The 13,418-nt window shown below is 46.3% G+C and overlaps 1 protein-coding gene across 1 annotated transcript in view; it reads left to right on the top strand.

Moving 5' to 3' along the window:
* Positions 1-13,418, top strand: part of LOC126412444 (E3 ubiquitin-protein ligase RNF103-like) — a 135,221-nt gene that overhangs the window by 28,384 nt on the left and 93,419 nt on the right. The gene's annotated exons all lie outside the window — the stretch shown is intronic.

Raw genomic sequence — 13,418 nt, 5'->3', positions numbered from 1 at the left:
CTGAATGCTGGTCCAATCACCAATTTATGGCATTCTCAGAGAAGATGAAAAAATCATCTTCATTAATTTCAGAAAGTAACATTCATTCTTGCGGCTCAGAAAGAGAAACAGTGATATGGTATTAGTTAATTCCAGGGACACCCCAGATAAGTTAATCTATCTTGGAAGAATCACTAATGCCCACAAAATACTGTGAACTGAAAGTTGTGCACACACTTGAAATCCACGCAGTGTGTCATCCGTGAGAGTGCGCCACGGAAGAGCAATACTGTGAACTTCTGATAGAGCCCACTACGGGCGACTGCCTATTTAAATCCTGTGATGCTATGCTCGCACTCAGTTATCATGTTATTACTGCTTGCATACTTTTGTCCTATCTTATTGTGTTCAGTGTATGTTATGGTGATTGGTATACATTCCAGTCTAATAAAGTTGTATTAACATTCTTGGTTGTGTCGTGTGTCAAAGTAACAACAAAAGTGACGAAGAGTGTGGGATTGTTCTGCATGCATTCAGTCTCTGGTTGGTCCACCGTTGCATCTACAATGTCTGATGGTGCTACTGACGAGTTTTTATTCAGGTTGGTGGATCAGCAAGGGGTAACTGCGACATTGTAGCATCTCTGTCACAGCAGGTGGTGTTAGCCACAGTGCAACATAATCAAACCCAGGTATTGCAAATGCTTGCCTCTTTTTCGGCCAGTTTGGGTCCATCTCAATCTAAATCGCCCGTCGCACCTCCTGTTTTGCACATTGCTACCCAAGTCATTTATCGCTTGTTGTTTCTGGCTTATGATGAATCTGACGAAGAATGGGAAGCCTACAAAAAAGGTTGTGGTAGCATTTTCATGCATTTGTATTGACTGATGTTAGCTTAAGCCACGATTTCTTTTTTTTTTTTTTTTTTGGTTATCATCTTGCATCTATCAACTACTTTGCCAACTGGCCACCCTGCAGGGTCAGTCTTCACTTTCTTTTAATAGCATGTGTGACCTGCTATCAAAATACTACTGTAAATGGTTGCACATCATTGCCACTTGAGTCGAGTTCTATTGGTGTCACAAGAAACTGGAACATCCCTATGGAACTCGGACAGCTGAGCTTCACGGTTCAAGCCATCATTGTCACATTGTCCCTGATGTGCATAAGAAGTCGTATGTTGACCAGATGGTTCGTGATGCTATCATTCTGTTGGTCCCCAATCATGAGTTCATGAGTGGGCCCTTCAGTGTGAAAACATTGCACAGTTTTTTGAAGTTTTGATGGCTGCAGGTTCTGAAATTAATCATGATGTGAGGTTACAAAAGTTAAATTAGCTCCCCACCACCACCATTTGTTGGACAGTCCACAGCGGTCTGTGTGCGAGCAAAACATCACGGCAGCCAGTCCAACTTGCTGCAGCAGCAAGCCCCAGTAATGAACAACAACATGAGCACTCCACACTTCCCTCTTGTCCATTGCGTTTTGTCACTCGTGATGGCCCAGATTGTCCTAAGTGGTGGGCAGTTTGCTGCCAGCGCAGTGCGACAAAACAGGCCACATTGCTACAGTTTGTAACACAAAATTTCAACAGCATATTGCAGTCACTGAAAGGGATGTCAGTTGTGTGTTGGCAATCTCCGTTGCACACAATAAGCTTTTTATTGATGTCAAGGTTTATCAGAAGGTTCTACACATGCAATCAACATTGGTGCTGCCATGTCATTACTCAACTTGCAAAAGGACAGGGACTTGTGATCTCCCCCTTTAGTGCCAGTGTCACATGCATTAGTCACTTAAACAAAGCAGTCCGATATTAGGTAGTTTCTCAGGCCCAGTCATATATAAATCAGTGGTTCATCCACTGACTTTTCTGGTGGTAAACAATGCACACACTGAAAATTTGTCTGGTTTGGACATCTTTAACCTTTTTGGATTTACTATTTCCGATGAAGTCAGTCTCGTCTCTGATCAAGTGTGTTATACACAGCTTGACTCTTTATGCTCTGAATTTTCCTCCCTGTGTTCTGTGGCCTTGGGTTGTGCCAATAATTTCAAAGCCCTCATCACCATGAAACCTTCGGCCAGACCCAGTTTCTTTTGGGATCACCCGGTGCCAATGGTGTTCCGTGACCAAATCAAGGCAGAGCTTGACCACCTCATGGTCTTCAGGGTCATCCAACTGATTGTATCCAGTGAATGGCTTACCCCCTTAGTCATTGTCAAGAAGCTGTCGGGATGGTTACGCCTTTGCGGTGATTTCAGAGTTTCTGTCAATGTTCAATGTATCATTTTCACATATCCCTTGCTGCGCCCTGATGAACTTTTTGCTAAGCTCACGGGTGTTCAGTATTTTTCAAAAATTGACCTCTTCAATGCATAATTGCAGTTTCACATTGATGCTGAATGTCAGCGGCTTTTGGTCTTTAACACACTTTTCGGCTTGTATCAATACTTGCGGTTACTGTTTGGTGCGGGCAGTGTCCTGGTGATTTTTCAACAGTTTCTCAAACAACTCATGAGGTCTGTGCCTGGCTGTGCCAATTATCTTGATGATATTGTGGTCTCTGGCAGCTCCACTGCTGAACATCTCAACAACTTATGTACGCCCTTTTCAGTGTTACAGGCCACCAGCTTAAAATGCAATTTGGAAGAATGCCACTTCTTTCAGCCTTCTTTTGTTTATCATGGGTTTGAGGTATCTAGTGCTGGTGTCAAACCCTTTCATCAGAATCTCTCTGCTATTGTGGCTCTTCTGCATCCTAAGTCGGTTAAGGATCTCCAGGGTTCTTTTTTAGATAAGATTGCTTATTATAGTCTGTTTTTGCAGAGGATGGCATCTGTTGCACAACCGTTACAAGCCTTGTTGCATAAGGGGATGTCTTTTTCACTGGTCACCAGCATGTGAAATGGCTTTTCCCAACTGAAGGCTGTGTTACAGTCTGCACCTTGCCTTGTAACTTACCAACCAGGTCAACATTTAGTGTTAGCAACAGATTCGTCCCAGCATAGTCTTGGGGCGGTGTTAGCTCATAAATATTGTGATGGCTCTGAGCAGCCTACTGCATACATGTCGAAGACACTTAATTTGGCTCAGACTAGATATTCACAAATAGACAAATAAGCCCTCGCCCCATTGTTAATGCCTTAAAGAATTTTCATGTTTTCCAGTATGATGCAAAATTCCTTATCATCGGTCACAAGCCGTTAGTTTTGCTGTTTAACCCCTCAGCTTCTGGGAGCCATGTCAGAAATTTTTTCCATTGAATGACTTCCGGCACTATTGGTTTCTGATAATGGCCCTCAGTTTGTGTCACCAGTGTTTGTCTTCTTCTGCAACGCCTGTAGGATTCACCACATTTTTGCCCCACCCTTCCACCCACAGTCCAACAATGAGACTGAAAGGTTAGTTAGAACCTAACAAAAATGGAAAACTAATGACTTAGTCCCCATCCGACATTGCCTTGGACCAATTTCTGTCTTCCTAGCAGTTCATGCCGTTCGGCAACAACAGCCCCACAAGTGTCAACCCTGGCTGCTTCTGCATCTGCTGTGGTCCGGGCAGGGATGCCAACCCTTGCAGCCATCGTCCCGTTTCTGGCCCTGGGTGGCTGTCTGGGCATGCGGGCTTAGTCATTGCCCACAATGGATTCCCTCCAACATCTCTTGATGCCGTGGCCACCATCTCTGCAACATCTGTATGGAGGAACGCCACTGTGCATGTCATTAAGACCATATGCTCCTGTGCTTGACAACTGGACAGGCCCAGCTGGCACTCTTGACGTCGTCATTCCAGTCTGATGTGGCTAGGTCACTGCCAAGACATACAAGGGGTCCCCCATCACCGGTGGATGAACCTGATGCAGCTTCTTCAGTACCACAACCAGTACCAATGCAGCCGCTGTCCACACCAGAGCTACCTCCTCCACCTCCCTCAGCCTCCCCCTGCGGGTCCGGGGGTATTCCTGCCTGTCGTAAGAGGCGACTAGAAGGAGTCCCTCCCCCTCAAGGGGGTAGTTTGCGCCTGCGTCCGGAGACGGACGGTTCCACAACTTATATTTGTGGTCATTTTGGTTTTTCACTTATTCTGGTTTCTTCCTTTCTTTGTTTGGTTCCTTTCTTTGTCCTTCTCCCTCTTACTGTCTTCCTTACTTTTTCCCTTGTCTTCTTCTCCTTGCCTTCTTCTCCTTGCCTTCTTGTCCACCCTCTGGTCTCCGCCTCGGCGTTTGAGACAGTCTGTCCTCTCTCTCCCTTTTATTTTTTCCTCTCTTCTTTCCTCCCTGTGCGTGCCTGAGGGCCGACCCACGCGTTCGCACGCGTAGCCGGTGACGGGGTAACGCGTAATTCCCCGCCCTGGGTAGCAAGTAAGGCACGCTCGTACCCCCTGGTAAAGGCCAGGCCCAGGGAGGGGTGATTGCCTGAGCTGACACCATCCAACCATGCCGATTGATCCCTCCGTCCATTTCTCGGGAGGTGTGACATGAGGTGTAAATATTCACCTAAGGCGGGAGTGCCCTCTGAGAGGGTCCCCACAAGGAAGGAGCGTGCTATCGGAGATGCTGACAATCATGGGGGATTCCTCCGCAATGGATTTCTCTTCTTCTTCTTCTTTTTCTCTCTCGACTTTTGCCCAAAAACGGAAACTTGACCAGACACCAGTGACAAAAGTACTACCGCCTGCCCCAAAGTTCCTCGTCATTTCTCGATCTGAGGACGGAAAGGATTTTTCATCTGTTAACCCTTTCGTTATCCAGAAGGCCGTGGATGCCATAGCCAGGTCTGTCAAGTCTTGTACCAGGATGCGTAATGGTACCTTGTTATTAGAAACTGAGAGCGCCTTTCAGGCACAAAAACTGCTTCGGGCCACACTCTTGTACATGTTCCCTGTCAGGGTGGAGGCTCACCGCACTTTGAATTCGTCGCGTGGTGTGGTATATACTAGATCACTTGACGGATTGACTGACGAGGAGATTCAGTCTTTCCTCGCTGAGCAGGGCGTGACGGCTGTCCATAGCGTCCTGGAACAGGTCAACAATGACCTTGTACCAACCCGGACACTTTTCTTGACCTTTGATAGTGTTCAGCTGCCGTCGCGCATCAAAGCGGGCTATAAGGTTATTTCTGTTCGCCCCTATGTCCCGACACCTACGCGCTGCTACCAGTGTCAGCGTTTTAATCACACTCGCCAGTCTTGTTCTAATGCGGCTAAATGTGTCACTTGGGGCAGGGATGCCCATGAGGGTGACTGTCCACTCCATCTCCTCGTTGTGTGAACTGTCAGGGTGACCATGCAGCATCCTCCCGCGACTGTCCCATCTACAAGGATGAACGCTGTATACAGGAAATTTGGGTCAAAGAGAAACTGTCCACCACGGCTGCTCGCAAGCTATTTGCTAGTAGGAAGCCCACACTGCTCCCAGCGGGGAAATACAGTACTGTCCTCGCCTCTCCTCGGATTACCAGGGAGGTGGCGACGCAGACTTGCGATCTGACCTTCAGCACTACGGTCGTCCGACGGTCAGTGCTAAGATCGCCCAGTCAACGTCTCCTCTCCCTCCCATCACCCCTAAGACACAAGCACCTTAATCAGCTTCTGCCAACACGAAGACCCAGAAGTCAGATGCACGGGCCTTAAAGAAGGAACCATCCCGTGCAAACTTCCTACGTATCTCGAACTCCCAGCCATCGACCAGTACTTCCACTAAACGACCTTCCGAGAAGGCTCATAGGAAGCACAGTTCTCCTTCTCTGCCACGGCGCGTTTCTTCTCCTGCGCCACCCAGCGGTTGCCGCCCCAGGCCGTCATCCGTTTTGCCTGGCCGCACCACTGGTAGCCAAACATCTGGCCATTCACCGGCAGAGGAAGCTCCCCCTCCCGATCATCGTAACAAGATGGCCGATGAACCTATCGAACCAATGGACGATGACTCTCCGCCTATTGATAGTGGCAGCAGTGCTCACTCGAAGCCAGGCCCTCAGCGGCCTTTGAGGTGACCCCTTCTTGCTTCTCCTTTTTCTTTTTCTTCTCACGATGACACTTCTTCATTGGAATATTTGCGGCACTCGCTCCAACCGAGAGGACTTAAAGTTGTTGCTCCGCTTGCACTGTCTGCTCGTTGTAGCTCTCCAGGTAACGAAGCTACGCCAATGCGATCAAATTGACTTGGCACACTATGCCTCTCTGCGTTTTGACCTACCCCCTGTGGCAGGTATTCCAGCTCATGGAGGGGTTATGTTGCTGGTCCGGGATGATATTTACTACGATCCCATCACATTGCACACTGGCCTGCAGGCAGTTGCCGTCCGAATTACTCTCCCCACTTTTACATTTTCCATTTGTACCGTTTACACTCCATTGTCGTCTGCCGTTACCAGGGCAGACATGATACAAATTCTTGCTCAGCTACCTGCACCATTTTTGTTAACTGGAGACCTCAATGCCCACCATCCCCTTTGGGGCTTTCCAGCATCCTGCCCGAGGGACTCCCTGTTAGCAGACCTTTTCAACCACCTCAATCTTGTCTGCCTGAATACTGGCGCCCCTACTTTTCTTTTGGGACACATCTCACACCTATTCCCATTTAGACCTCTCTATATGTACTACCCAACTTGCACGCCGGTTTGAGTGGTACGCACTTTCTGATACTTATTCGAGCGACCGCTTCCCGTGTGTTATCCATCTCCTGCATCATACCCCCTCTCCATGCTCATCTAGTTGGAACATCTCCAAAGTAGACTGGGGGCTCTTCTCTTCGAGGGCGACCTTTCAGGATCAAAACTTCGCAAGCTGCGATAGTCAGGTCGCACACCTCACGGAAGTCATTCTCACTGCTGCTGAATATTCCATCCCTCACACAACTTCTTCTCCACGTCGCGTACCGGTCCCCTGGTGGACTGCAGCATGTAGAGAAGCTTTACATGCTCGTCGACTTGCTTTACGCACCTTTAAATGCCACCCTACGGTGGCGAATTGTATCAATTATAAACGATTACGTGCGCAGCGTCGTAGTGTTATTAAAGACAGCAAGAAAGCCAGCTGGGCTGCTTTCACAAGCACCTTCAACAGTTTTACTCCTTCTTCTGTTGTTTGGGGTAGCCTGCGCCGGCTCTCTGGTACTAAGGTCCACTCACCAGTTTCTGGCTTGACGGTTGCAAATGACGTCCTTGTGGCCCCTGAGGATGTCTCCAACGCCTTCGGCCGCTTTTTCGCAGAGGTTTCGAGCTCCGCTCATTACCACCCTGCCTTCCTCCCCCGAAAACAGGCAGAGGAGGCAAGGCCACCTAACTTCCGCTTCTCGAATTGTGAAAGTTATAATGCCCCATTCACCATGCGGGAACTCGAAAATGCACTTGCCTGATCACGGTCCTCCGCTCCAGGGCCTGATTCTATTCATATTCAGATGCTGAAGAACCTTTCTCCTGCAGGTAAAGATTTTCTTCTTCGTACTTACAATTGCATCTGGATTGAGGGTCATGTTCCCACATGCTGGCGCGAGTCTATTGTTGTCCCGATTCCTAAGACGGGGAAGCACAAGCACTTGCCTTCCAGTTTTCGACCCATCTCACTTACCAGCTGTGTCTGTAAGGTGATGGAGCGAATGGTTAACTCTCGTTTGGTTTGGCTGCACGAATCTCGACACCTACTTACCAATGTACAATGTGGATTTCGTAGGCGCCGCTCTGCTGTTGACCATCTGGTTACCTTGTCGACCTTCATTATGAACAACTTCTTGTGGAAGTGCCCGACCGTGGCTGTGTTCTTTGATTTGGAGAAGGCTTACGACACCTGTTGGAGGGCGGGCATTCTCCGCACCATGCATACATGGGGCCTTCGCAGTTGCCTCCCTTTTTTATTCGTGCCTTTTTAATGGATCGACAGTTCAGGGTACGTGTGGGTTCCGTTCTGTCCGACGCCTTACGCTAGGAGAATGGGGTGCCACAGGGCTCAGTTTTGAGCATCGCTCTCTTCGCCATAGCGATCAATCCAATAATGGATTGCCTCCCAGCTGATGTATCAGGCTCCCTTTTCGTGGACGATTTTACCATCTATTGCAGCGCGCAGCGTACATGTTTCCTGGAGCGCTGTCTTCAGTGTTGTCTTGACTGTCTTTACTCCTGGAGTGTCGCCAATGGCTTCCGTTTCTCTGCCGAGAAGACGGTCTGTATTAACTTCTGGCGCTACAAAGAGTTTCTCCCACTGTCTTTATGACTTGGTCCCGTTGCTCTCCCATTCATGGAGACAACAAAATTTTTAGGTCTTACATTTGACAGGAAACTTAGCTGGTCTCCATATGTGTCACATTTGGCTGCCCGTTGTACCCGTTCTCTAAATGTCCTCCGTGTTCTCAGTGGTATGTCGTGGGGAGCGGATCGAACCGTCCTACTTCGCCTATATCGGTCGATCGTCCGCTCAAAGCTGGATTATGGGAGCTTCGTATACTCCTCTGCACAGCCCTCCATTTTACGCCGCCTCAACTCTATACAACATCGGGGTTTATGTCTTGCGATCGGAGCATTCTATACTAGTCCCGTCGAGAGTCTTCATGCTGAAGCCAGTGAATTGCCACTAACATACCGCCGCGATATACTGCTTTGTCGGTATGACTGTCGGCTATTGTCAATATGCGACCACCCATCTTATCGTTCCTTTTTTGATGACTCTCTCGACCGTCAATACGAGTTGTATGTCTGTGCCCTGCTCCCCCTGGAGTTCGCTTTCGTCGCCTCCTTCAGCACCTTGATTTTTCACTCCCTACAACCTTTAGAGTGGGCGAGAGCCAAACGCCACCTTGGCTCCAGGCTCAGGTTTGCGTTCACCTTGCCCTCAGCTCGCTCCCAAACGAGGTTACCCCCGCTTCGGTATACCGCTCCCATTTTGTCGAACTTCGTTCAAAGTTCATTAATATGATCTTCATTTATACAGATGGCTCTGTTCTGGTGTTCTTTTATTGTCGGGGCACACAGTTTCAAATACCGGCTCCATGGCCATTGTTCGGTCTTCATAGCTGAGCTGTTTGCCCTCTACCAGGCTGTTCTTTACATCTGCCACCACCGACATTCTGCTTATGTCGTCTGCTCCGATTCCCTGAGCGCCATCCAGAGCCTCAGTTATCCATATCCGGTTCACCCTTTCGTGCACCGGATCCAACGCTCTCTTCAGCAGCTGGCGGACGATGGTTCTCCGGTTACCTTTATGTGGGTTCCTGGCCATGTCGGTATCACTGGGAACGAAGCTGCAGATGCTGCAGCCAAGGCTGCGGTCCTCCAGCCTCGGACAGCTTCTTGTTGTGTCCCTTCATCAGATTGTAGCAGGGTCATTTGTCAGCGCATTTTATCGCTGTGGCATGCCGATTGGGCTGCACTTATGGACAACAAGCTTCGGGCCTTGAAACCTCTTCCCATGACTTGGACGACCTCTTCGCGCCCTTCTCGGCGGGAGGAGGTCACTTTGGCCAGGTTATGAATTGGACACTGCCGGTTCAGCCATCGGCATCTGCTGATGGCTGCGCCGGTGCCGTTCTGCCCATGTGGGCAATCGCTGACGGTATGCCACATTTTAACGTCCTGTCCGAATTTTAATACGCTGCGCATTGATCTTGGCCTGCCATGTACTCTGGATGCCATTTTAGCGGATGACACAGGAGCAGCTGCTCGCGTTCTTCGTTTTATCCACTTGACAAACCTGTCTAAGGACATTTGATTATGCTGTTTTTTTTTTTTTTTTTTAATCCTATGCCTGTCAATGTCTTTTATAGTGTTGTCCCTTTTAGTTGCTGTTTTAGCCTTGTGCCTCACGGTGCATTCGTAACTTAGTCTGGGCGCTAATGACCGCTGTAGTTGTGCGCTCCCCCCAAAAAAACCTCCCTCAGCCACGAACTGTGGGGGAACCACCACCACCAGGCCCTAGACCTGATGTGGACGTGGAGCTCATGCTATTGTCACCTGTCCTACTTTGTGGTTTGGCACAAGGTGGACTGCAATGCTGCCTGTGCCCAAAGTAATTCCAACCATATGCCCCAGTATCAGTACATCACTTGTCAGAGCCTCACTAAGGAAGACTGCAAAAACATCTCAAGAGTCCAATGTGTTCCCCAAGGGAAGCCGAATGAAGTAATGTGCACACATTTGAAAGCAGCATGTATTAGCAGGGCATCCGCAAGAGTACACCATGAAAGAGCAATACTGTGAACTACCGATGAGCCCGCCACAGGCGAGTGCCTATTTAAACCTTGCTGCACTACGCTTGTGTTCAGTTATCATGTTATTACTTCTTGTGTACTGTTGCCTTGTCATCTTACTGTGATCAATGTATGCTATGGCGGTGGCGTACATGCCACAACCTAATAAACTACCACCTTTCTTGGTTGTATTGTGTGTCCAAGTTAAAACATTTAGCTGAAACAAGAAGGGGATAGTACCAAAATGCTTAAATTCTATATGGAATATATGTGTATATTCCATTGGTGGCAGTGTTTTCAGTGGGATAAAGAACTAGAGTGTTCGCTATTTACAGTTCCAAATCTTAAATAATTGAGTTAAGGTAAAAATCAAATGTGGATCAAAGAAGTCTAGAAACTTACCTCATATACTGTAATAACAGGATACATTGGGGAAGCCTCAAAGAATGTAGTGCATAAATTTACCAATAACATTAAGATAACAGAGAAAATACTTGACTTTACCAGCTGCAGCAGGGCCAGGGTTTCATGTGATATTGTAATAAATGTTTCATATGAAAGTTACATTGAGTGGTTAGCTAGCAAGCTAACTCATAAGGATTATGTTACATGTCTTGTGGAGAAAAACAGACCCCAAATTTAAAACTTAGTTATTACAGAGTAAGGAGTGAGTGCCTTATAGTGTTTACCATATCATTGACTATAGGCTTTGGTTGTATGTTAAGAAAGGCAGGAAAATATTCCTGGTTAGAAAATAGGACAAGACACAGCTTGCTGATTACATGAACAGCCAACATCAGACTTTAGTATAAGGGGCCAAAAATTTTAGAATCAACAACAAAAATTCAAGAATGTTTACATGTAATTCATCTTCTCTTCAAGATTGTGAGGGATATGTAACACCAGCTTTGATTCAACAGGCAAATTACTAAATTACTATGAAGGCAAGAAAGCACCATCACAGACCTGAACAAAACCAAAGTCTTGAGGAATGGTGTGTGAGGAGTGTTTCAACCTGAATAGGACTCCAAATGGATTCTTTCTCCCTCTGATATCTCCAGCCTCCCCAAAATAAATAATTTTTACTGGCTGTGCTGTCTCTCCAGATTTACAGTGGATTACGTCCAAGACTGTACACACTTGTTCATACTTTTTAGCTAACAATCAGAGCTTGGTGTTGGGTGGGAGCATAGGGTGTACCTCTCTTTGCAATCCTGTTAAACAGAAGCAACATGTGAATACCAAATTAGTACAGAACTTTCAGTAATTTAAAGGTTGGCAATATAATACATATTAATGGTTTGGGAACAGTGAATTGTAATGTACAGGGCGTTTCAAAAAGAAAGAGCAGATTTCAAACATTTATTTCTCAAAAACTACAAATGATAGAAACACAATTCCAACGGTCCTTCACTCAATATGAGTACCAAATGTTACACAACAAATATCAAAACTGTACCTCAATATGAGCACCATTTGTTACACGACAAATATCAAACCGGTATCTCATTTCTTGCCACACACGACGCAACTGGTCTTTAGTTACCGAATTCACGGCCGCAACAATTCGATGTCGTACCTCTTGAAGAGTAGCGGGCATAGGTGGGACATAAACACAGTCCTTTATGTACCCCCACAAATAAAAATCGCAGGGAGTAAGGTCTGGTGACCTGGGAGGCCACAGACGATGACATTGATCTTGTGCTCCTGCTCTTCCAATCCACCGTCCTGGAATGGTGTTATTTAGGTACCGTCGTACAGGTTCAGAGAAGTGTGGTGGGGCGCCATCTTGCATGAAGATGAAGTGATTTGAATCTTCCTGAAGTTGAGGAAATAGCCAGTTTTCTAACATGTCCAGGTAAATGGTGCGTGGACGACCCGTGCTTTTTCGCTTGCAGATGCAACCATCTTCTACGAATCTGTGATGCCACTCATAAATTTGCTTATGACGAGGCGGCTGTTTGTTGAATTGACGGCGGAATGCACGTTGCACACCAACAATGGACTCTAACTTTGCAAATTGCAGCACACAAAATGATCGTTCCTGTGGTGTCGTCGCCATTTTCCTACAAACAAACGCCAGCGCCACTGCGGATTTGCATGGAACTTCTGCGCGGACCATTGAAAAACTTTGAACCTTTCTCTGACAAGAAACGTTTGAATTGTGTTTCTATCATTTGTAGTTTTTGAGAAATAAATGTTTGAAATCTGCTCTTTCTTTTTGAAACGCCCTGTATTTAGTCATGCTAGGAAGGATAATTAGGCAATTGGTCATTACTGCAGGTGTACTGTAGTTCAAGAACCTAACTTCCAAAAAAGGAAATCGTTAGCTACATAAATGCTGACACTGGATTCTTGTGAGTTGTACAGATGTCAGAATTAGTAATGATGACATAAAGCTCAAACATGCGCCTTTGCATTCAAATAATCTTCAGTGAAAACTGAAATACATCTGCCAGTTAGTTTCACCCAACTATAAATGTATCAAAAGCAGTTGCATCCCCGAAACACAATTAGATGACAATAAAGTGAGCAGAATTCCTGGTAAATCCTGTAATTAACTTCCAAATGAATAATCAGTACTGTTAATTATTTGGAGTGTTATCACATGATAAACAAACAAGTATAGTGACCAAATTAAACTGAGTCCCTAGAAAATAGCTCAGGCATAAATGGTCACTATCAAATCATTGGCCTTATGATGCCACCAAACAACGCTGCATCCACATAGAAACAATAAGATACAGAGGCATTGTTTTTATTAGTGTGGACACTCCATGTACCACCAACAGAAATAAATTTTAAAAAACACAGATAATAAGGAGATTAGAAAATTTATAAGAGCACTAAAAAGCAGTAGTTCTGCTGTTTATGGTGGTGTTTTTATCAGAATATTAAAATATTGTGGTGACTTGATAGATGACCCTTGAGCTATCTTTGTAATCATCGTTGACTTCAGACATGTTTCCCCGACAGATTTAAACGTGGTGTTGCAACACCCAAGTATAAAAATGGAACCAACCAAGGTAAAACAGTAGTTGGCACACTAGTCTCGCATTGAGGAGAATGATGGTTTGAATTCCCATCCAGCCTTTCAGATTATATTTTCCATGATACCCCTAAATTACTCAAGGCAAATGTTGGAATTGTTCCTGTGTAAAGGGCATGACTAATTTCCTCCCATACCTCAAGCTTGTGCTCTGTCTCATGAAATGACCTTGTTGATACACTCCTGGAAATTGAAATAAGAACACCGTGAATT

This window comes from Schistocerca serialis, chromosome 1, assembly GCF_023864345.2.
Source record: "Schistocerca serialis cubense isolate TAMUIC-IGC-003099 chromosome 1, iqSchSeri2.2, whole genome shotgun sequence".
NCBI classification, from domain to species: domain Eukaryota; kingdom Metazoa; phylum Arthropoda; class Insecta; order Orthoptera; family Acrididae; genus Schistocerca; species Schistocerca serialis.
This window is presented reverse-complemented; position numbering and strand designations above follow the sequence as displayed.